We start from the raw sequence: 26282 nt of genomic DNA, 5'->3' as shown, positions 1-26282 counted from the left end.
TTGCCCACTTAATCATAGTCATCATTACTTATGATTAAGTTGGCAACTACAAAACATGTCAAGATGTTGATTGTTCTATTTGAAACTTGGTGTATCCTTTCAATGGATTAAATAAGGATAAGCAGTTTCATCCAAATCTTGAAAATGCTGCACAATTTTTTCTTCATTTTGTTGGGGTTTCAGCCTACACATTGGATTGTTACATACAAAGAGGTACTACCATCAGAAGAACAGACAACTATGATTGCATTGTATTTTCGATGTGGCTATTAGGCAAGGCAAAAGGCATAATAGTTTTTGTCCTCATACTGTGCTGTTCTTAAGTGAGGAAACATCATATCCTTTCATATTCCAAACGTGTTTTTGTGTTTTTGCCTTTAAAGGGGGTTTCCAGGGGGAAAAAAATTGATATGTTGCTGGACATGAAAAAAAACTATTCTTCCCTGCAGCTCCCGTTCTATGTACTTACAGTCCTCCTCTGCTCACTGTTTCTGGCAGCTTTCAGGATGGGGAGATAAAGCATTACCTGTCCGCTTAGCAGATCACTGGTGGGACACCACTGCGGAAGCCTGGAAACGGGACAGCGGGAGACTGAAAGTGCGGAATACCCTTTAAACCTTTTTTCTTAGTTGTCATTCATATGCTTAGTGTGCTCCTATGGACAAATACTTCCACTTCTGTTCTGGACATTTCCAGCACTATCAGTGTTATCATTGGTGTCTTTGTTAAATCTCTGATTCATTCCCTACCCAATGCAAACCTGAGATAAACCTTCCTCACCTGTTTGGGTCCTCCTTGGCCTTCATGTTGCTTTGTTTGTGGTGTTGCAGACTCGAAGGAAGGGAAAACACTCATTGATAAAAATATAAGTAATTAAATAAATAAATAAAATAATGCATCAGTTGTTGGAACTGAATAAACTTTATATCTGAGAATGAAATTATGATATATGTAAGAGACTACAATATTAGAGAGAAAGGATACATTTATTGGGGAAAACTTTACAATATAAGGTCGGCTATAGTACCCTGTTGGGCCTCTAGTCTGGATACAAAATGAGATATGTTTATGCATGCAGGTCTACAGGTTCCACATGGCATCCTGCACCACACTTTCTTACAAATGCTGCAGCTGGTGCTGTGGATCTTGCACACTCATAGGCTAAGAACTGGCTTGCCTTACATGCTCAAATGGGAATCTGGGGCAGACATTTCTAGGAAACCCTTACTGTGCATAGGGGAACATTATCCTGATGGAAAATGCCTGATGGAAGACCTGCCAAGAAACGCAACACATGTGGCTGCAGAATTTCTTGCACATAAATAGCTGAGCTGTTGTTCCCTGACTCACTGCTGGTGAATTGGCAGTTAGGTGAGTTTTTTGCTCTACAACAAAGGCAGGATGAAATTGGTTGTACAAGGCTTTAATATTTAAACCTAATCAACATCTAATACCAAACAGAACCTGGATTTGTTGCTAAAGAGGATATAGTTCCAGTCTGTAGCAGTCCAGGTTTCTTGTTCACCGCACCATTGAAAACTAAGATGATGATGTGTAGCTGTAGATGGCAGGACATGTAGCAAGCGATATGACTTCAAATTTCTTTCTGCTAAGCACTTGGAAATGGTCTGGGCATAGGTAAATAGGACAAATAATATCCAGTTCTGGAGTTTTTCTAAGTAAATTGTTTATTACAAAGGTGTTACAAACACTTAAATAGTAGCACTGTACAACATGTTCCCAGTGTGCACCAAACTCTTTCTCACGTCATGCATATGGTCTGGGCATAGACAGGGGTGTGTAATGAAGGGGCCACCTGTGAATGATGGTGAACAAGGAAACTGTTGGAGCTGCTTGTTAGCAGATGAAAGGATCCTCTCTGTTTGCCATGTGTTTATGCCCTTACATAACCATTGCCCACACCTTCTAACAACTTGTTCAGAACTAGCTCTGGATGTTGGGCAATTTTGTCCAAATGACATTTCTATCTGAGTGTATTTGTTTTTCTCAGTGAGTATTAATACTTGGCAGATCATGTGATGCACACTCGGGGACCTTATTCAAGTAATCAAGTTAATACTGTAGGTAGGACCAGACACTATTTATAGGGGAAGGGGGGGGGGTGGATACTTATGCACTCAATATTTCGAGTCTATAACAAAATCTGAATTTAAATCCTCTTTAATTCCAGGTTGCAGTGCAATAAAAAGGTAAAACATCAAGGGGGATGGACAGGTTTGCAAGGCACTGTAATTTGGTATATGCTGCAAATAATATACAGATTCAATATGCACTTTGTGATCACATGCATTGTTCTTTTGTTGTTTTTTTATATATATTTTTATATATTATTATAAAGCCATTTGGTTGTAATTACAGGAATATTTTACGTTAATGTTGGGATGTGATAGGTCATATATGATTATAGGTTAGATATTTGTAAGTACATGTAGGTATGGGAGGTTGATTGTAATTCATTTCTCACTTGTCTGACATTCATGACCTGTCTGATTAACCTGTGATAAAAGTGTTATATGGGAATAGCAAAGCTATTTCCAATCTATTGTGAAATAAAAGAACTGCAGCAAAGAACTGTAGTAAAGTCATGGAGAAATAACTAGAAATAAATATTAAAAGTATAGACATTAAAGGCTATGGACACCTTTGCACTGATATTTTTTTATTGTTTATTTGGCTACTGAATTAATAATCATGAAGCACTTTTTGAATTATTAGACATTTGCTACCCTTTAGTTTTTATTTAGAGAAAGATAATGTAACGTTCCATGGGTGTGGACCCACTGTGCACAAGTGGCAGCTGACACTAAAAATAGCATCAGAGGCAGCAGAACTGAACAAGTGTTTATAAGCGGAGCAGGTACTGTTACAACAGCTAGCCAAGATGGCTACAGATGAATGCTAGCTGGAAAAAGCTGCAAGCAGACAAGACTCATGGTAGACAGTCCATGTTCATACACAGGAGATGCAGGTCAGAGTCCAAGGGATAAGACAAAAGCAGTGTCCAGTAGACAGGCAGGGATCAGAAACACAGGATCAGACAGACTTCAGATCCGGTAGACAAGCTACCTTAGCCAGGCCTGGAACCACATGTGTGGCAGACTTATATCTGCAGTCCTGGCTGGGATTGGAGGAGGATCCATTAGGGAGTGCACACATACTCTATAAAACTCAGGGCTCACGCACATGGAACAGAGAATGTTGCCTGACGCTGGTAAGAACCAGGGCACATGGTATGTTGGTGGTTTCCAACCAGCAGCGTAACAGTAAGTCTGCTCTTGCAGTGTTATAGATAAATAGGAGGGGGTGGGGGGGGGTCAGGAGTAACATGACAGTTCAAAATATGGACGGGGAAAAGAGAATCTTGATGGGCAACTCTAAAAGTCTGAAGCGGATACAAGGTATTCTGTAGGGGACAACTGTATAGAATGTGTACAAGTGTAATAAGAGAATAGAGCTCACACAAATCTTTTAATAAAGACTTATGGAGAAAAAGAATGTTTTTTCTTTTATTTTTTATGTGTCTATAGCCTTTAAGCATATACTTCTAAAAAAAGAAAAAAAGAAAAATATATTAAAAAAATAAAAATAAATATATATATATATATATATATATATATATATATATATATTGCACAAATTTGGACTTGCGGCATCAGATTAGCAATGCATTTGCCTTAAAGTGTTCCAAAGGTGCAACAATCAATAAGTGGAAGGAAATCCCAATGAGGAGCCTGAGAAACAACTCTAAGGGTACGTTCATACGTTCATGCAGATTTGATGCGCATTATTTTCTGCTGCAGATTTCAAAGTAAACTAAATGAATGAGCACAGCTTCTAATCGACAGTTACAAATCCTGTGCATCAAATCTGTGCCGGATCCTGTATGTGTGAATATACCCTAAAAGTAACATCCAGAGTAAGTTAGGGAAGGAAGCATACTCAGACCTAACTCAGGGTGCCTTGAAAGGAACTACTAAAACCAAAAGGATCATCCCTAATCCTGTCTTGAGGTGGAAGTATAATATTTTATGATACATTAGTCTCACTGTAATTTCAGATGAAGGAGACCAGCATGACACCAATGCAGCCTTCTCACCACCGGCCCCTGCCTGGAGAGCATGGGAGAGATTTGTGGAACCCTAAAGCCCATGACAAGGCTGTAGAACCACAAGAAACAGCCACACCGCAAGTCTTGTCCCCAATTAACATACCATTATGCTTCATCTGGGCCATTTGCTACACATGTCCTAATTTATTATGGTCTGAAACATCAGTTTATAATACCGAGATATGTGCCATTTTGGCATTTTGTATCATAATAAGTTTGTTCATCTGAGTTGAAGCATGGAATAAATTGGTAGGCAAACATAGGAATGTAAGTATCTGGGTACTTAAAGGGGTACTCCAGTGGAAAACATTTTATTTTTAATTCAACTGGTGCCAGAAAATTAAACAGATTTGTAAATGACTTCTGTTAAAAAAATCTTAATCCTTCCAGTACTTATCAGCTGCTTTATGCTCCACAGAAAGATATTTACTTTTTGAATTTTTTTTGTCTGACCACAGTGCTCTCTGCTGACAACTCTGTCCATGTCAGGAACTGTCCAGAGTAGGAACAAATCCACATAGCAAACCTATCCCGCTCTGGACAGTTCCTGACATGAATAGAGGTGTCAGCAGAGAGCAGTGTGGTCAGACAAAAAAGAAATTCAAAAAGAAAAAGAACTTCCTGTGGAGCATACAGCAGCTGATAAGTACTGGAAGGATTAAGATTTTTACAAATCTGTTTAGCTTTCTGACACCAGTTGATTTTAAAAAAACTGTACCCCTTTAAGTTTAAAATCTTGGAGGTTAAGGGGGTGTTTATGAGTTCGCCTGCCAGTTGCAAGAGAAAATAGATGCCCAGGCATAAAAAAATCAAACTCTCGTTGCCATCTTTGAAGGCAGACATGGACACCTTTAACTCCATGAGTGTGAGTCCGATTACAACATAAAGTTGGTGGATTTTAGTTGATGAACTGGATACATCAAAACTAATCTAATCGTCTAAATAAGACCTAGAGAACTATTAAACATTGCCACTCACGTAAGTTCCCCCCATCTAAGAGCCTTCTTGACTAATAAGCCGAGCTGTGTCACAGGATGCTTGAAACTTGTGAGAAGCAGGAAGAGGAAAAAGTAGTGGGGAAGATAATGGCCCTCATTTATTATTGCAAACCCGACATGTTTTGTCAGGTTGTGCGCCAGTTTCGGGCGCATTGTGCCTGAAATTCTGTCTGCGCCAGAATATGCGCCTGAAATTCTGTCTGCGACTGAATTTGCACCTGAAATTGCGCCTGAATTGAAAAAACCCCAACTAACTCTCCATTTTTCTGAGAAAACCCGAAAAAGGGGCGTGGTCATTTGGAAAAGGCTGTGTGGTCACAGAAAAGGGGCGTGTCCCCAACATTTTCACAAAATCCCAACATATTTACTAAAGTTTAAACAGAAAATGTGGTGGATTTCAGCTGAGGAAAACCCTACAGGTCAGAGCATGTGTAAAAAAAGCAAAGTGTAGGGAAAGTGGAAAGCTTTGTAAATACTGTGGAAAATAAATTGTAGGGAATTAAAACCCACAAAGAAACCTACACAACACTCTTAGTAAATAAGGGTCAATAATTTATAATTTCAATAATGTCACAGGGTTGGTTTAGAAACGTTTGGTTTAGAAACGTTCTTACTAGAATAAATTAAACATTGACTTGACTATTATATCCCCAAATGCACCATAGTTTTCTACTTCTCTCAAACAAAGTCAATTATTTAAACAATACATTTAAGCCATCTGATGTAATACTTACATTTTTGCCATTTTCATACAGACATCTTACCATTTTTCTGGCTCATCCTGAAGAAAATATATTTTGACAGGAAAAAAATTGTAGTTGGCTTCTTGTTCATGGAAAGGTCATTTGTAAAACTTTCAGACAGAAAAACATTTTCAAAACAGTTAAACGAATGTGGCACGGTGTGATAGTTGGATATTTCAGGATTTTTTTTAAACAAATTTATAGCTTATTGTCTGACATTTAGTGCAATATTTACATCATAAAAGTTTCACGAAATTTGAAAACTTGATAATATCTTAATAGTTTTTCAGTTCTCCGGTCAATTCAAAAACTAAATTGTAAGAACTTTGTTGATCAACTACCATCATTGTAGTAGTTATAGTAATATCTAATTTCCTATTACTGAATTATATGCATTTCCAAAGTTTTTTTTCTTTTATTATTTTTGTATATGTTATTTTCTCAATTATGCTCAAGTTTGTATTGTTATAGTCAAGGTTTAATATATATATATATATATATATATATATATATATATATATAAAGCAAATCATTTTTGTAGCCTAAGGATGCATATGGATCACATGGCCATTAGTCACAGAAGCATATTGAGCTGAGGTTGAGACAGATATCTGGATTTTCACCTTAAGGACCAATGGCGTATGTACGCCCTGGTCCTGCTCCCCTGCTATGACTTAAGGTCACGGGCTGACCCCGCATAGTAGCCGGGTGGTCCTGGCGGCTATCAGCCTCCAGGACCAGTATCTAACGCCGGACATCACCGGTGATGCCCGGCATTAACCCCTTAGACGTGGCGATCAAAGTTGATCGCCGTGTCTAAAACAAAAGTAAACCGTTCCCGGCAGCTCAGTCAGATTTTTCAGGACCGCCGCAGTGAAATCACGGCATCCCGAACAGCTGAGAGAATGGGGAAGAGTCCCTTCCTGCCTCCATCTCTGTCTGATCGCGATCTGCTGCTCCAATGTAAACAGCATGAACTCCTAGTCTTACCAGGATTACTGTATATTTAGAGCACATAGAGAGAGTAAGGAAGATTTAAAGGGGTTTTCATGCTAGTTGCTAAAATCAGATGTGTACTACAAACATATGTAATTGCTGCTCATTTGTCAAATGGGGGAATAAGGGCTCCAGCATGGTGTAGAATTGGTTATTTGCCCAGAAAGGCACATGTGGAACTATTTTTCCCCCAGCAACTGACAGATAACCTCTTTACATCAGCTACTTGTCTTCCCATGATTGTGAAATAACTTGTTTGTGGCGCATATGAATTCTTATTTTACACACTTCTATTGGCAATGGGAACTATTTTATTTAGCACAAGCTTTGAATATGTATTTTTAGATGAAGAATGTTTTGCAATGTTTATATATTCTTACAGATTGAATGAGTAATGTAGGTGGATGCAAATGATGTGGAAAAGGAGATGACATGTTGAAAGATAATAACTATACAGGGATGTTAATTAATAAGAAATGCAAAACAAATTGGAGAGAAATTTTGGAAAATAAATTAAATTAATTAAAAGAAAGAAATAACTTATATTGTATTTTTCTCAATTTACGTGTGTTTTGGGTAAGAAGAGAATATAACTTAGTTTAGCTCTACCACAGAAATTGTATAATGTCCTAAACAGACAGGTGCAACTGTGAATATGTTTACTATCCATGAAATAAAATGTTCACAGAAACCAACCTCTTAGAAAATTTCATAATTTATCTAAGCACAGAAGTAATAGCGGCCAAGATACCATAGCAATTCATCAATTCTAGTGATGAGCGGCAGGGGCCATATTCAAATTTGCAATATTTCACGACTGTATGGACGAATATTTGTCCTATGTTTGCAAAATTCGCATATTCGCTATGTTCATTCACTTTTTTTTCAATGCGAAAATCGTAATGAAATTCGTATAGTGCGCATGCGCGATTATATAGTGAAGGGGTGGACAACTTTCCTATTCGTTGCTAGGGATGTTGCTAACTTCTGACAACTGTATTTGTATCCTTCTCATTGGCCCATAAGCTAAAACAAGGGAGGGATCATTGTCCTCATGAAGTGCCGTTATTTGCAAATTTTTGCATATTCTCATATATACGAAATATTTGTGCTCCACACCGACTCACACAGTAAATAATGTTGGAGGCTTCTTTGGACCACAAGCTGGAAGCAGGGATGGATGATCACTTTTTTTTCACAGTATACATCATTGTTGTGATGTATACTGTGAACAAAAGAAAAAAACGAATATTCGTCATTACGAATATATAGCGCTATATTCTAAATATTCGCAAAATCGCAAAGTGGCAATATTCACAGTAAATATTAGCATTTCGAATATTCACACTCAACACTAATCAATTCATATAAGGGTGATTTCACCACCAATCTTTCATCTGAATGGGGCATAAAGAAAACAATGGGAGAGATTTATTAAATATTGTGTAAACGAAAAGTGAAACCGTTGCCAAAGGACTAAGCCCATTTTGACCTTAAGGACCAGGCTGATCCGATTCCAGCTTTTTATAAATGTAATAAGGCGGTTGATCTGGTTCTTTTGCACAAGGTTTGTAAAATTTCCTCCTTGTGAATATGCCTTTAGGGTAGGGTCACGCTAGGTGGATTTGCAGCGGATTTGACGTGGCAAGGAATCTGCTGAGCAGCGGGAAATAAGCTGGGTATGTGCTAGGAGCAGACACAGTGTTTTCGCTGCCACAGCCCTGTGACTGCAACAAGGTTTAGGAGCCAGCCGTGTGTAACAGTTATGCCGGTTGCGGGCAGCTTGCCTCCGTACCTTATTGCAGACACAGGGCTATAGCGGGGAAGGCCCTTTTTCTGCTCCTAGCGCATATCTATTTATCAATGCTCAGCAGATTTCTCGCAGGATCAAATATACTGCGTATCTGCTCAGTGTGACACCTACCCTTAGTGAGTTCAGTCTTTTAAGCCACTCTCTAGATAACATGTAGAAAAAATAGCGTACGGTGACATAGGGTGATAATTGAATTGATACATGACTGCTACCTTCTCATGCGGTGTAGACTGATAAGCTCAAACAAAATTTTGCGTAACTGGATAAAAATGTGCAAAATCTTGTGCAATAGGTAAATCAAAAATCGTTCACCTACACCAAACAATGAGGAATTCCACCCAGGTGAGCCTAGACAGCAGGCCACCATAGACATATTATTTAGATATGACTATGGATCTTAGCACTGTCGGCCTAGCCAGAATTTTTAATGAATTACTGAATTTCCTCCTTTTCACTAAATAATATACAGATATTTGCAGAACATCAGTTTCCATTTTACTGTCATCTTTTCTGTTATATATTTATCCATAGCCTGAAATGTGTATTATGTTTTAACTATATATGTTTGTGTGTATTTAAACAACTAGTTCAGTGATGTCTGTTTATTTGCACCTGTAGAATTCTATTAAATTATTAATATTGCTGTTATTGTTGGTTTTCTCCGAACAGCAAAAGAAGTTCAGCCAAGATGTCCATAAAATAAAATGTAAAAAAGCCTACCAAAAATCTAAACAGCTTTGCCAAAATTACCAAAATCAAGTGAATGTCTATGAATAGTTTAGAGGCACATACTAATTATTAAAAAATAAATAAATATATATATATATATATATATATATATATATATAAAGGCAAGCATAAAAAATTTATAGTTTGAATGGTCTAATTTTGCAGTGATGGCTATAGTATCCAGCGGATTCATGGCTACATACCACAAACCATCAAAACATGCTACTCCCCCTAAAGTCTGTAGTACAATGGCTTATAGGAAAGAAGGGAGAGACTTCTCCCAGCCCAGCTGTCATTGCTTTTGGAATTTGGGAAGTGCCTATGTAGCCTGTGCCAGACAGCTTGGAATGGAAGCAATGGAAGTTGGGGATTACCCTTTCCCATTCAGATGCCAAGAGAAGTCTGGCAGTCCAAGATGTATATAAAAAGAAAGAGGGGCTCAACCAATGTAAACTATTCATAAGCGGGGACAACAAAGTGTCCTCAAGTCAACTAATACACCAAGAAACAGAAAGACAGTATAATGTCAATGCACACCCATTACAAGGGAAAATTTACCAAAATATTAAAAAATATTAAAAACCTTATATAAGAGCACACTACTAAACTAAGGGGCAAAATGCTCCCTCTTATGGAGCACATGTCCATAGTAAATGTAAACAACAATGTAAGCTGGCCCAAATACATGCAATACAATTCACAGTTATACACAATAAAAAGTGTTACATGCCTTACAGTAGGGTGAATCACAATATTAAAAAGATCACAGTCCTAATGTTGCAAGGGTAAATACTTCCTATTTCTAAGGTCACAGAACAAAACAATTACTGGCTATAATAAACCTATAGAAGTACTAAAGTACATGTGTTCACCCGTTCCGAAAGTACGATTCACTAGTCAGAGAGGTAGAAGGTGTAAAACGTCTACAGTGCTCCACTAAGTACACATGATCTCCCCTGAGACCCCACACATTTTTTTGCACTAGGTAACTTCCTCAGACAGCATTGAATAGAAGCAATAGAAGTTGGGGGTTACCCTTTCCTTACCAGATACAAAAGAGAAGTCAGGCAGTTCAAGACAACGCAGGAAAGAATTATACCAGATAAGAAGAGAAGTCAGTATATAAATAAACAGCAGCTCTCAGGGGAAACTGCAGAAGACACAGCCATGCATTGGAAGCTAGGGGTGAAAATTAGTGACAGCAGCCTCCCAGTAACATAGTGAGACGACCAAGCCTGTATGTCTACAATTCTCTTACCAAGTAAGCTAAATATCTGCTGCCTTGAGTCTGAAACTACTAAAAGATCATTCATCACCATGGGGGCCAACTAACCCATTGTGACCCCACCTCATAATGGGTGTTAGATCATAATTCAGGTGGGTCACTTTAAGGGTTGCACAGAATGGGGGAAATTCTCAAAAACTACTGTAGTTACTGTTCCAGCCATATTATTCACATCTTATTTTTTTTTCTCCTCACATTTTCAAAGGTCTTTTGTGCTACTTTGAAAATATGAAAATATGTGAAAATTCATTTCTGCGCCACTTTTGTTTTTTTTTGCGGCCAACAATTTTTTTTTGCTGCTGCCATATTGTATTTTTTTTTTGCACCAAAATCATTTTGGCTCCAAAATTGCAGATTTTTGCGCCAAATTTTCATTCCAGAAAATTCTGGCAGAAACATCTCACGAAAAATGTCATGGTTACTAGTGCCCATACAAGCGATAACAGTATAAATAAAACATTTCTGAGCTTAAATGTGAGTGCAGCTGCAGTGAACAAGAATAAATAAAATAAAAAATCTATATATTTTTAATAACATTTTTTCAATAATACGGTAATTATTTCTTTTTTTTTTTATAATTACTTAAATAATACATTTTCCCCAAAAAACAAATAAAAAAAATAAATTATAAAATAAAACTACAACCATTTCTGTGATTTCTACACAGCTGGTGTGAAATTTTTGATGTAAATTGGACTCTCACCCCTTTGAAAACATCATGTAAAGCAGACAATATACGTGGACATGCCCACTTTTACAAAACTGACGTGAACAGTGTAAACCGAGGCACTATGCTCTTTGAAAATGTGGTCCATACTTTTCGCACCCAAATTTTGGCACAAAACTGATTTTTTTGGGCGCACAATTCTTTGAGAATCTCCCCCAATGTGTATTGTATTGTGTATTGTACTCTGCAAGAGCTGAAGTAGCTGTTGGAAAAATGGTAGTGAGTTTTTTTTTTCTCTCTCCTCCTCTCTGGAAAGTGGGTTGGTGTGGGTCGTTTCAGAGTTAATATGGATGTTTTTTATTTGTATATACATTTATGTAATTTAAGAAAAATAAATTTAAAAAAGAAAAAAAGGACAGTAGACTGTAATTTGAAACTGAGTTGGCCTAATGTTAATACTTTTCTGGGTGCAGTGTCTGTTGAGTAGGGGGCCAGCAAACATAAGGACCTACATTGCATGTTCACTGTGGAGTAAACTCTGGGCACTTGGTACAACAATAGCTCATTGCTGTACTATTCTTTACTGAAAGACTGTGGGACAGTAAGATGCATATAGGTTGCCATAAATGGGTTCCTAGGTGTAGACTCTTGTGGAACCTCCAACCTTGGTGAGGTCCTATGTTTCACAAGTATATCACCTGTCAGTTTTAAGTTCAATGTTAAGAGTAAATTTAATTCCAAAAGATAGAGTCCTTAAAGGTCATCACACATTTCGCATACAAAGTCCTTTATTAAGGATAATACCAGTCCCTAAACTAATAAAGACAGCACAAACTTTGTACAAGAGCTATCGGGATTGACAAGGCGCTACACTGGACATCCACAGGTGTAGAGACAAAGAGGTATAATGGACCAATATGATGATGAAGCTGCCCATGTGCAGTGAAACGTGCTGCATGTTGGTCCATTAAACCTCTTTGTCTCTGCACCTGTGGATGTCCTGTGTAGTGCCTTGTCAATCCTGATAGATCTTGTATGAAGTTTGTGCTGTCTTTATCTGTTGACCAGAGCAGGAATGCTGCAGCCAGAGGAACCCTTAACATTTGATATACATGCTTTCCCTTGTTGTTGTCACGGTGCCGGCTGGCAGGAGGTGGATCCTCTGTGCCAGAGAGGGATTGGCGAGGACCGCGCTAGTGGACCGGTTCTAAGCCACTACAGGTTTTCACCAGAGCCCGCCGCAAAGCGGGATGGTCTTGCTGCGGCGGTAGTGACCAGGTCGTATCCACTAGCAACGGCTCACCTCTCTGACTGCTGAAGATACTGAAGATAGGCGAGGTACAAGGGAGTAGGCAGAAGCAAGGTCGGACGTAGCAGAAGGTCGAGGCAGGCAGCAAGGATCGTAGTCAGGGGCAACGGCAGGAGGTCAGGCAACAAGATCCGGCAAGGGAGTGCAAGGGAAGTGAGGTAATATAGGGAAGTGCACAGGTGAAAACCCTAATTGGAACCACTGCGCCAATCAGCGGCGCAGTGGCCCTTTAAATCGCAGAGACCCGGCGCGCGCGCGCCCTAGGGAGCGGGGCCGCGCGCGCCGGGACAGAACAGACGGGGAGCGAGTCAGGTAGGGGAGCCGGGGTGCGCATCGCGAGCGGGCGCTACCCGCATCGCGAATCGCATCCCGGCTGCCAGCGGGATCGCAGCGCCCCGGGTCAGAGGACGTGACCGGAGCGCTGCAGCGGAGGGAGTGAAGCGAGCGCTCCGGGGAGGAGCGGGGACCCGGAGCGCTCGGCGTAACAGTACCCCCCCCCCTTGGGTCTCCCCCTCTTCTTGGGGCCAAAGAACCTGAGGAAAAAAAAGTCAATTTTTCCGTGATGAGGTCCGATGCACATTAGGAGGGGTTCTGTGCGGAAACGCATGAGACAGTCCAATCTTTCATTGTTAATACAATAGATGTAGAGGGGTCTGGCGAGACTGGTCACAGGGACGTAGAACCTGTTGATAAGAGAGGCCAAAAAAAATTTTCCTGCAGATCCGGAATCCAAGGAGACCATAGTAGAGAAGGAGAAGGTAGAGGCAGATATCCGCACAGGCACAGTAAGGCGTGGAGAAGCAGAGTTGAGATCAAGAACTGTGTCACCTTTGTGCGGAGTCAGCGTACGTCTTTCCAGGCGGGGAGGACGGATAGGACAATCCTTCAGGAAGTGTTCGGTACCGGCATAGTACAGGCAAAGATTCTCCATGCGGCGTCGTGTCCTCTCTTGAGGTGTCAAGCGAGACCGGTCAACTTGCATAGCCTCCGCGGCGGGAAGCACAGGAACGGATTGCAGAGGACCAGAGGAGAGAGGAGCCGGGGAGAAAAAACGCCTCGTGCGAACAAAGTCCATATCCAGGCGGAGCTCCAGACGCCATCCGGAAGAACGCATGTCAATGCGAGTGGCAAGATGAATGAGTTCATGCAGGTTAGCAGGAGTCTCTCGTGCGGCCAGAACATCTTTAATGTTGCTGGATAGGCCTTTTTTAAAGGTCGCGCAGAGAATCTCACTATTCCAGGACAACTCGGAAGCAAGAGCACGGAACTGAATGGCGTACTCGCCAACGGAAGAAACACCCTGGGCCAGGTTCAGCAGGGCAGTCTTGGCAGAAGAAGCTCGGGCAGGCTCCTCGAAGACACCACGGACCTCAGCGAAGAAGGACTGGACTGTGGCTGTGGCAGAATCATTGCGGTCCCCATCAAACTTGTCCGGCAGGGACAAGCAGGGGTTAAGAACGACCGGTTGCTGCGGAGGAGTTGCAGGAGCCGGCGGAGGAGATGGTTGTTGCAGCTGTAGCTGTGACTGAAGTTGCTGTATCTGCGGCAGCAGCTGCTGTGACTGAAGTTGCTGTATCTGCGGCAGCAGCTGCTGTAACTGTGACTGAAGACGCTGTGTCTCGGAGATCAAGTATGCCAGCTGTTGATCTCGTTGGGCGATCTTTACGCCAAATTTGTCCGGCAGGGACAAGCAGGGGTTAGGAAGGACCGGTTGCTGCGGGGGAGTTGCAGGAGCCGGCGGAGGAGATGGTAGTTGCAGCTGTAGCTGTTGCTGTATCTGCGGCTGCAGCTGCTGTATCTGTGACTGAATACGCAGTGCCTCGGAGGTCAAGTATGCCAGCTGTTGATCTCGTTGGGCAATCCGTTGGGCTTGCTGGGCAATCTGTTGGGCTTGCTGGGCAATCACCGTGGTGAGGTCGGCGACAACTGGCAGAGGAACTTCAGCGGAATCCATGGCCGGATCTACTGTCACGGTGCCGGCTGGCAGGAGGTGGATCCTCTGTGCCAGAGAGGGATTGGCGAGGACCGCGCTAGTGGACCGGTTCTAAGCCACTACAGGTTTTCACCAGAGCCCGCCGCAAAGCGGGATGGTCTTGCTGCGGCGGTAGTGACCAGGTCGTATCCACTAGCAACGGCTCACCTCTCTGACTGCTGAAGATACTGAAGATAGGCGAGGTACAAGGGAGTAGGCAGAAGCAAGGTCGGACGTAGCAGAAGGTCGAGGCAGGCAGCAAGGATCGTAGTCAGGGGCAACGGCAGGAGGTCAGGAACACGGGCTAGGAACAGACTAGGGAACGCTTTCACTAGGCACTAAGGCAACAAGATCCGGCAAGGGAGTGCAAGGGAAGTGAGGTAATATAGGGAAGTGCACAGGTGAAAACCCTAATTGGAACCACTGCGCCAATCAGCGGCGCAGTGGCCCTTTAAATCGCAGAGACCCGGCGCGCGCGCGCCCTAGGGAGCGGGGCCGCGCGCGCCGGGACAGAACAGACGGGGAGCGAGTCAGGTAGGGGAGCCGGGGTGCGCATCGCGAGCGGGCGCTACCCGCATCGCGAATCGCATCCCGGCTGGCAGCGGGATCGCAGCGCCCCGGGTCAGAGGACGTGACCGGAGCGCTGCAGCGGAGGGAGTGAAGCGAGCGCTCCGGGGAGGAGCGGGGACCCGGAGCGCTCGGCGTAACAGTTGTGTATGTCTACACAACCTGCTTTGGTAAGTAGCTCTTGCCCTTTTCCTCCTTACCTGTTTTGGTAATATTTCACTATGGAACACTACTTTTATATTTTCTAGAATCCCAGAACTAGTCAACAAATTAGTTACACTAATGTTTTTCTTCTTGTTAAGATTTTGCCCTAGGGTCTCCACCAATCCTGACCAGGTATGTGTGGCATGGTGGCTTTACTACATCTTCTACAGTAAATGTGTTTTGTTGTGCATTTGTAGGATTCCACAAACCTGTATATACACTGGACATCAGGGGAGAAGTCTTGGGGGAAAAAAGTGTGGGAACTCACCCAATATTTCCACTCAAGGGCTGGTCCTGATAATAAGAAGGGTGCTCATGCTGTGGGAAAAGTGCAGGAACTTAGTTGATCCCTGCTGTACATGCATATGAATATCCTTAAGGGTCAAAAAGTGTTTTGGTATAGTTAATGTGGTCTTAAAGCATATGTTTTTGGCAGCCCAAATAATCTTATGTTATGAATCATATTAGGTTATATATACACATTTGAAGCTATAGACTTATAACTCTGGCTGCAATTGGTTAAAGGAATTATTTGCATTCTCTTCGTGAACATGTTTATCTATTGAAACCTATGAGAATTTCTTGGTGGATTATATATTGATCTGTTCTAGGTCATAAAAATCTGCTTCAGGGAGAAGTAAAGTATTGATCCACCCCGAGATGGTGGTGTGATGCTCAAAGGCAGAAGAATATTGTATCATAAATACAAGATGTGTATCCTTTGATTATTTAATGACATATAATGAAGACATGATTGAAACCTATTGTATGATCATACTTAAGATCAAAGTAAATTGAATTGATTCTAGAATACAATTACTTATATGTCCTCTTACAAACATATAGCAAAAAAGAGAACTAGAAATAGCAATTGCAGAATAGATAAAAATATAGATTTTCAAGTTTGTGTCTGGGAAAGCTTGTAATCTAAATGGGTTACAGGTGATACAATGAATTTCAACAGCAATATGGTACCAAGAAAACAAAAGCAAATAAACAAGGTAATGTTGGTTCAGGTGTACAAAGAAATATATATGAAATAAAGTAAAGCAAGAGAGATAGTAGGAAATTTAACAACCAATAGAATTTTCAATAGAGGAGGAAGATAGTAATGTGGTCTCAAAAAATCTGCAGGTGTGCAATACACATAAGTGGACAAATGAAGAAATGTTAATGCCCTTTATTATTACTGACGTCGAATCCAATGGTTAAAACTTCTGTAGTGGCACTATGCTTGTGTAAACGTGGCAACCTTCATTAAGATAAAAAATAAATTCTTGGCAGCCATTATTTTGTAGTTTTATGCTTCTTTCTTTCAAAGACAGGCTCCCTCTAAACACCTGAATAGTGATGTCTTGCGCCGCATTGGAACTTGGGAAAACCTTAGACAACGATCATTTTATATGCTGTTAAAAATAAATATAGGGGCAAAAATCACAGACGAATTGTGAGACCACCATGAAACACAGATACAGACACTATATTTTGAACTACACCAACTGTACAGCACCTGCAGCAGAGTCAAATAAAAAAAAATCCCAGGATACCCCTTTAAGACTCATTAATGTTATACTTGGTATAGGACATTGCAGTAAAGGCAACAAATACACAAAACTGGCATACAAAAATAAAATTATACAAAGACAAATAAATTACTTTCTATACTTGTATTGAATGTCTCAGGCATCATCAGTAATGCTGCGGCATCTGTTAATGAAAAAGAAATGCTTCAATAAAGAGGCATTATTACATTGAAAGATGTATCTCTGTTTCTCTATTAAGTCCTTTAGGCTCAAGTCTGTAGTGTTCCGTATCAAGAATAGTTCTCTTTTTTATATCACTATCACATTCAGAAAGAAATATGTCATCTATGACCCGATATTTCAGTTGAAATATGGTATGATATTTTTTGGTGAAATAAAAATTGGCCAAGTGTATGGTCAATTCGGGTGTACAGATATAATCACTTATATGTTACTGGAGCACCACAAAATATATCATATTCATCATTTTACTTGTAAAATATTCAAGTCAGTGAGAATCACCCATATGTGGATGATACAAAAAATTAAAAATAAATATATATAGATATATATATAGATAATATATTTTACACACACACACATATATATATATATATATATATATATATATATATATATATATATATATATGTATATATATATATATATATATATATATATATATATATTGTGGCAGTGTGGCAAGGAAAGGGTGTATTTCCTTGGCTCACCCTGCAGAAGCTCTCACCTGCTTCTTAAGTAATGAGGCAGGAGGGAAGGGAGGTGTATATGAGATGGAGACTCAGTGTAATGTGGGCTCTTCCTAGGAGACAGCATGTGGGCTGTAGGGAAGAGACAGAGCCTGCTGAGGAGTACACAGCCCGAGCTATGAGAGGCTCAAAGAGACTGCCATGAATTGTGAGTAGAAGGTTGCAGGGGACATATGTTTAACCGGCTGAGGGAAGCTCAGCGGTTGTTAGTCAGGACAAGCTGATCTGTTTAGCCAGTGACCAGACGGTCTAGGATTTGGTTTTGTTCCTGCTTTTTTTGTTTATTTCTTACCCTGCAGCCTGTCTAATAAAACTGGCAAGGTGCCAGATTTGCATTATAAGCGTTTATTTGCTGGTTTATTGAGAAGAAACGCATCCTGTGGCGTGGTCCAGGACGATCCCAGAGCTAATCCCCAAGACGGATCGTCACAATATATATACGTATACAGCTCAAGTCCTGCATTTATATTCAATAGATGATATACAATTATGTAAATGGGGGGGCTGGGGTTGTCCAGTAAAATCAACATGTTATTGGTGTTCCTCATTTTGTAGTTTTTGTCCTATTTTACAACTTTACAACAATCTTATCTTTTTTTCATTCATTTAAATAACCATTTAGTGTAACATTTATTTTCAACTTGAAAGAGATTGGGCTTCATTTACTGAGAGTGGAGTAGAGCTTTCTTTGTGGGTTTTTGTTTTCGACAGGCATTTTACTATTGTATTTTGTATTTGGGGATTTTTCCCTATGTTTTGCTCTTTTTACACATGCTTTGAACTGTCGAGTTTTCCAGAGCTCAAATCCACCACATTTTAGGTGGAAACATTAGTAAATTTGTAGGTTTCTTTCAAAAATATAGTTTTTTTTGGAGACATACCCCTTTTTCCTGATGCTCATGCCCCTTTGTAGGGTTTTCTGAGTAAAGTGGAGTATTAGTAGGGTTTATTTGGATTTTTTGTAGGAAACTATCTGGAGCACCACACACGCAACATAATATATCCTACAAAATCTACTGGAAAAGCCTTAGTAAATGAGGTCCATGGTGCTCCTACCCCCAACCTGTTATGTGCTCCTCAGGGTCAGGGCTGTATTACAGTTTCAGAAGGAAATGTTATTTTCAGGCAATGATTATAATATGCATGTTATTCAATAGCCACATCTGCTGTATTTTGCTAGGGTTTTGTGTTGAGTTTCTTTTCATTTCTTGTTCTTTTGGATCATCCTGTTCTTCTTTATCAAGTTATATATTAAAATCAGTTTCATGTTATTATGGACTCACTTTATAAGAAACACCAGTCCTCTCAGAACTGGAGCTTCCATTATAGCAATTAGTCATGTAACCACAGGTCCATTATGTACAATTGCAGGTCCATGTTTAAGAAGCATTTCTCTGAATTAGAGTGAATACTAAAGTGTATTGACTGCAAAAGAATACTTCATCCACATTACACAAAATGTGGTTAAAAAAAATTTCAGTTTTTTGTGCTAAATACAGAAAAGTCACAACATTTTATTAAATTTTCTAAACCTGAAAACTGATATTCAAGATTTTGTAAACCCCCTCTTAACTCCTTAAGGACGCAGCCCATTTGGGCCTTAAGGACGCAGAAAATTTTATTTTTACGCTTTCATTTTTTCCTCCTCGCCTTCAAAAAATCATAACTCTTTTATATTTTCATCCACAGACTAGTATGAGGGCTTGTTTTTTGCGGGACCAGTTGCCCGTTGTAATGCCATCACTCACTTTACCATAAAATGTATGGCGCAATTATGTGTGGGGAAATTAAAAAGAAAACCGCAATTTTGCTAATTTTGGAAGGTTTCGTTTTCACGCTGTACAATTTACGGTAAAAGTGACATGTGTTCTTTATTCTTTGGGTCAATATGATTAAAATGATAGCCATGATAACATACTTTTCTATTACTGTTGCGCTTAAAAAAAATCACAAACTTTTTAACCAAATTAGTACGTTTAAGATCCCCCTATTTTGAAGACCTATAACTTTTTCATTTTTCCGTATAAGCGGCGGTATGAGGGCTCATTTTTGCACCTTGAGCTGTACTTTTTATTGATACCATATTTGCTTATATAAAACCTTTAATACATTTTTTATTAATTTTTTTTAAATGTTATAAAAAAGCAGTTTTCCCAAAAAAGCCATAAAAACACATGGCCTAATTCAAGAGCACTATTTGCCCTGAGTTACAATCAAAGTAAACATCACACAGCTTTTGTGACCTACTCAAGACAGTTAAAGAGTTAAATATAATTTTAGATGAATGTTACCATTTGTACTTTTCCTCGGATGAAGAGGAAAAAACTTTGTATGGTTTTTGACAGTTTATTTTGAAATCTAAACAGGTTATTGTTATTTCACTTTGCTTGTGTTGCTCAACAATAGGCTGTTATTTATAGCTTCAAATACAGCAGATCTGGTTATGACAGCTTCCTAGCTGTTGTGGTAATGATGAGTTTTGTACCTGATAGTTACCATCTCTAGAAAATTCTGAATATATCCCCAGTAAAGCAGCGGCACAGAGCGCAAAATGCAAAATCCAGCTTTCTACTTTCAAATATATTGATTTTATTTAACCGACGCACAGATATATATAAACTACAATTTCATTACACAACATTAAAACAGCATGAGAAGGTTTTTTTGGTTTTTTTTTGCCGCCGAAGTCAATTTATAACTTAATATCTGTGTGTGGAAGAAGCTAGTTAAAAGATTATTTAAGATTTAAGAGATTTACTGTACAGTTTATGGGAAACATTTGGCCATAAAAACTACATTTGGCTCAATACCAGTATAAAAAGATTCTTTGTTGCTTCCAATAATCCTAAATCAGAATTTGGACCAATAGTTTAATTTTAGTAAAATGTATGCTTTTGCAATACAAAACATTTTTATATTTTATACATTCACCAGATTCATTTATTTTTTTCAATTCTTATGCAGATGACTTGGAATTTTAAATGGCTTAAATATATCTATTGGTAGAAGAGATATACTTACTGAATAAAACATCCTAAAAGTTAATATAACACCATTGGGACAGGTTTCTGTTAGAATAGGGCAAATGTAAAATATTCTTCAATACTTGAAAATGAAGAGTACAGAACCTATTCAGTCCTTAAATGGAACCTGTCAATAGTTTAATGCTGCCAAAACAAACACTGACATGCTTCCTTATCCCAAGGATATATGATTTACTCTGAATGCTTGTGTCTGTGTAACTTTGGCCAGAAACAGGGCTCCGAGACATTGGGGTTGCAGTCCAGCCCTGATTGACAAGTCTCTCCTATATGCAATACAGTGTTTGTATAGTCTTAAAGGGCACGTTACATTGAACGGAAGGATACCTTTCTTGTTCTGATCCAATGGTGCATGGTTCTGTAATGAGTATTTTAAAGTGTGCAGAAGCTCTGGTAATATCATCCACATTACTGCCCCCTTCCTGTAGCCACACCTGCCCTGTAACACTGAGCCGCCCCTTAGTCATTCACAGGTATGTGCAAAATGGTGGGCACCTATAGTAATCCTGTTGCCTTAGTGACCGTGCTGAGTTACTGCATGTGTGCAAGAGTTTGCTCAGGCCTGTGAGTGGGGTCACAGCATAGGGGCAGCTCGATGTTACAGAGTATGTGCGGCTACAAGAGCGGGGCAGTGATGCAAGTGGCATTACCGGTGTTCCTGTACATGAAGCCTAAAGGACTAATTTGCATATCAATAAAACACTAAGTACAGGACAACGCACATCAGATCACAACTAGGACGGCATCATTATGTTTAGTGTAATGTGCCCTATTAGACCATACAAATGCTTTATAAAGCATGAGGGTGGTGACAGATTCTGTTTAAGCCACAAGACCAGGATGAAATGTTTAAGGGTGAATAAGGATTATTCCTTGCCAATGGCAAACAAAAACTAATTCTGGTAAAGGTTACTTGTATCAGAAGAAAACCAAGACAAAAAAGAATTTTCGTCAGGTGAATTGTATGCTCTGTTCAAGGGTTGGGGGTCAAAATATTATATTTGTAATTCCTGAGCTATCCATAAATATGTAACAGGTTTTAGGAAGCGCATATATCATCCAAGGAAAGCTGAGTGAGATATGAGAAATCCAGGATAGTGTGAAATTACTAAAGGTTTCTTAGCAGCTATGGTCTGCTGGTGAAGTCAAATTTCAAGCCTGGATTTTTATGGAAAAACAAGTTTGTAGTTCAGGTTTTCAGTGTGGCCAAAATCATCACAGGTGCAGAAGACAGATGGTTAATGGACTTTCAAACAAGGTTCAACTCAGTCTGTAGGTTGAAGCTGAAAGGATCCTGGACGTCTGATGGGAGTTGGAGTCCTTTGGTTGGTCTTGCACATATTTTGGTGACTATTTTGTTGGGTAGCTGGTAGTAAGCCAGGGAAGATTTAAGTTAATTAGTGCCTGGACAAGCAGGATTAACTCTATATTTTTTGCCTAAATGTGAAGGCTACATTTTTTATTATGTTTAAAATAAAATAAAAACCAGGAGAAGCCCTGTTTAACCCCTTAGGGACTCAGCCCAAAGTTTCCTTTTTGCATTTTCATTTTTTCCTCCTCCCCTTCTAAAAATCATAACGTTTAAAATTTTGCACCTACAGACCAATATAAGGGCTTGTTATTTGCGTCACCAATTGTACAGTACTTTGTAATTACATCACTTATTTTGTGCATTATAAACTACATGCACCAAAATGAGCATGTTTAAAATTGGCCTTTTCTGACCCTATAACTTTTTTTTATTTCTCCACGTATGGGCCAGTATGAGGGCTCATTTTTTGCTCCATATTCTGTAGTTTTTATCTGTACCATTTTTGTTTTGATGGGACTTTTTGATCACTTTTTATTAATATTTTTATGGTATATGAAGGGACCAAAAATGCACAATTTTGGACTTTGGTATTTTTTTACATGAACGCAATCGATCGTTCGGTTTAGCTAACCTTATATTTTAATAGTTAGGACATTTATGCATGGCAATACCACATATGATTATTTTTATTCTTTATTCCATTATTTTATTTAAAAAATGGCAAAAGGGGGGTAATTTAAACTTTTAATAGGGAAGGGGTTAATGAACTTTTATTGACTTTTATTCTTACACTTTAAAAAAATAAATAAATAGCCCCCATAGAGGCTATATCATGCAATGTTCTGATTGCATACACTGATCAATGCTATTCCATAGCATAGCATTGATCAGTTTTCTCAGCGCTCTGCTGCTCTTGACTGCTGAGCAGGCAAGGAGCCGTAGATCGCCGATCGGATGACAGAAAGGCAGGTAAGCACCCTCACATTGTCAAGTAAGATGATTTTGTCATGATAGTCCCGATCAGCACCGCTGAGCTCCCGGGATTCTTTCACTTTCACTTTAGACGCCCGTAGCAACCGGGACCCACCAGGTTTAACCCGTTCTCTGCTGGTGAGAGCAGTTTAAACCCGGTAAACAGGACCAGGGCGTACAGGTACGCGCTGCGTCCTTAAGGATCGGGGATGCAGGGTGTACCTGTATGCCCTGCATCCCCAAGAGGTTAAAAGTGACTTCTGTGTCTGTCTCTGACTTCTGTTGTCCCTTTTTTTGCCTTGCTCTATGGAGCAATTCTCCCATAGAGCAAAATATACAGAGCAAGAGATACATGTACATTCAATTTACATTCTTTCCTGCTTTGCACATTTTACTTTGGTCACTTTGCATTTCTTTTTTTTTTCTTTTTTATTGTTCCACCATTTACATTATTTTCCACTTTGCATATTTTTCTTATGACCATTTTTATTTCAGCACATCTGTTTTCTTACACTTATGTCTTCCCACAGGTCTTCAAACCTTCTATTGATGTCCTATTTATTTGCTTTAACTTACTTTTTTGTTCTGGTAGCATAAAAACTATTTTATATTAAAAGATTAATAATGTAATAGTGAAATGCTATATAACATATTTTACTTCTTAGTTATTTTTCCAGTTATTTATCATTTTTTTTTTCATTTTCATGTGTATATCGGTCCTTCAATTTACAATAGGAAAAAACTTTTTTAAATATATCAACTGGCTCCAGAAAGTTAAACAGATTTGTAAAAATTACTTCTATTAAAAAATCTTAATCTTTCAGTACTTATGAGCTGCTGAAGTTGAGTTGTTCTTTTCTGTCTAGGACGATCACATTGGGTGTCAGGAGTGACACCTGCTGTGATCTGCCCTTAACTGCAGGTACTACTGCTCCAAACACGGAGCACACTCTGCTCCATGCTGGGAGCTGTAGTACCTGCATTAATAGACAGATCACAGTGGGTGTCACCTCTGACAACTGATGCAATCGTCCTGTATATATATACCTATTATTCATATTTCCCTCAGAGAGCTTTAAGTGGCTGGAACCATCTGGCCAATCACAGCACTCTGCGGGAAATATGAATAAGTCATATGAATTCTATTCACATCACTGGCCGGCCGGAGTATAGTGCTGTGATGCGAACATAGGAGAAAGCAGCTCCATCTCTGCAATAGAAAGGAAAATCACATTGGGTGTCAGGAGTGACACCCAGGGCGATCTGTCTATTAGTACAGGTAGAACAGCACCCATCATGGAACAGTCTGTTCCATTCTGGGAGTAGTAGTACTACCTAAAAACTGTAAAAAAAAATGGAGAGAAAAAAGTGAAACACACATACTTTATTAACCCCTTTAGGACTCAGCCCATTTGGGTCTTAAGGACTATTTTATTTTTACATTTTCGTTTTTCCTCCTCACCTTCAAAAAATCATAACTCTTTTATATTTTCATCCACAGACTAGTATTAGGTCTTGTTTTACCATAAAATGTATGGTGCAACCAAAAAAATACTATTTGTGAGGGGAAATTAAAAAGAAAACCGCAATTTTGCAAATTTTGGAAGGTTTCGTTTTCATGCTGCACAATTTATGGTAAAAATTTGTGACATTTGTTCTTTATTCTTTGGGTCAATACGATTAAAATGGTACCCATGATAGCATACTTTTCTATTACTCTTGTGCTTAAAAAAAATCACAAACTGTTTAACCAAATTAGTACGTTTAAAATCCTCCTATTTTGAAGACCTATAACTTTTTTATTTTTCCGTATAAGCGGTGGTATGAGGGCTAGTTTTTTGCGCCATGATCTTTACTTTTTATTGATACCATATTTGCTTATATAAAACCTTTAATACTTTTTTAATAAATTTTTTTGGGAATAAAATGTTATAAAAAAGCAGCAATTTTGGATTTTTTTTACGTTCACGCCGTTCGTCGAACAGTATCATTAACATTTTATTTTAATAGTTGGGATATTTACGCACGCGGCGATACCAAATATGTATATAAAATATTTTTGATTACACTTTTTGGGTGTAAAATGGCACAATTTACGTTTTTATTGGGGGAGGGGGTTTTTCACATTTTTTTCACATTTTTTATTTTTATTTTTACACTTTAATAATCTCCATAGGTTACTATTTATAGCAATCATTCGATTGCTAATACTGTTCAGTGCTATGCATAGGACATAGCACTGATCAGTATTATCGGTCATCTTCTGCTCTGGTCTACTCGATCGCAGACCACAGCAAAAGACCCGTGGAAGGCAGTGGAGGCAAGTGAAGGGACCTCCGGCTGCCATGCTGGATGATCGGATCGCCGCGGCAGCACTGCGGGCGATCCAATCATCCATTCAAAGTACCGCAATGCTACAGATGCTGTGATCTGTATTGATCACGGCATCTGAGGGGTTAATGGCGGACATCCGCACGATCGCAGATGTCCACCATTACAGGCGGGTCCCTGGCTACTATCAGCAGCCGGGACCTGTTGCGCATGACGCGAATATCACTTTGATGCTCCCGGTTATGCATACAACGTAAATGTACGTCCTGGTGCGTTAAGTACCAGCTCACCAGAACGTACATTTACATCCTGTGTCATTAAGGGTTTAAACACAATATTAAAATACATTACAAAGCACTGACAGAGCACCAGTGTGAATTATGTCTTGAGTGGGTGAATAATAATAAAAATACATAACATCACCTTAGAATTGAAAATGCTATGTCAGTGTAAATCGTGTTTGACATATATATGTTGTGGCCATCTTATTTAAATGCAATATCAGTGTGTATTATGCTCCAAATACATGCTATGCTAAGCACAGACTGTGATCTATATCCTGAGTATATATTGTGGTAATATCTCGGCAGTGTGTATTACTTCTATAGGTTGTGAAGATAAATAACATAATATCACCATATAATTGGAAACGCTATTTCAGTGTAAACTGTGTGGGTAATATATGCTGTGGTCATTGCAATAATCAACGCATTGGTAGCGTGGATTGTGTATGGAATCCGTGAACGGAACTACCGAGCATGAGTAATTCATAGAAAATGCGATATCAGTGTGAATTTTATCTAAGCAACATCATCTATAGTAAATGGTATTTGAAGATATATACTTGATGTATTTACAGTAGGACTATTACAGTGCATCCTGTGCGAATGATGTATTACGCAACAGTAACGGATCCCCAAG

The sequence above is a fragment of the Hyla sarda genome, chromosome 6 (assembly GCF_029499605.1).
Source record: "Hyla sarda isolate aHylSar1 chromosome 6, aHylSar1.hap1, whole genome shotgun sequence".
In the NCBI taxonomy this organism is placed as follows: domain Eukaryota; kingdom Metazoa; phylum Chordata; class Amphibia; order Anura; family Hylidae; genus Hyla; species Hyla sarda.
The sequence above is the reverse complement of the archived record's forward strand: the minus strand, read 5'-3'. Positions refer to the sequence as shown.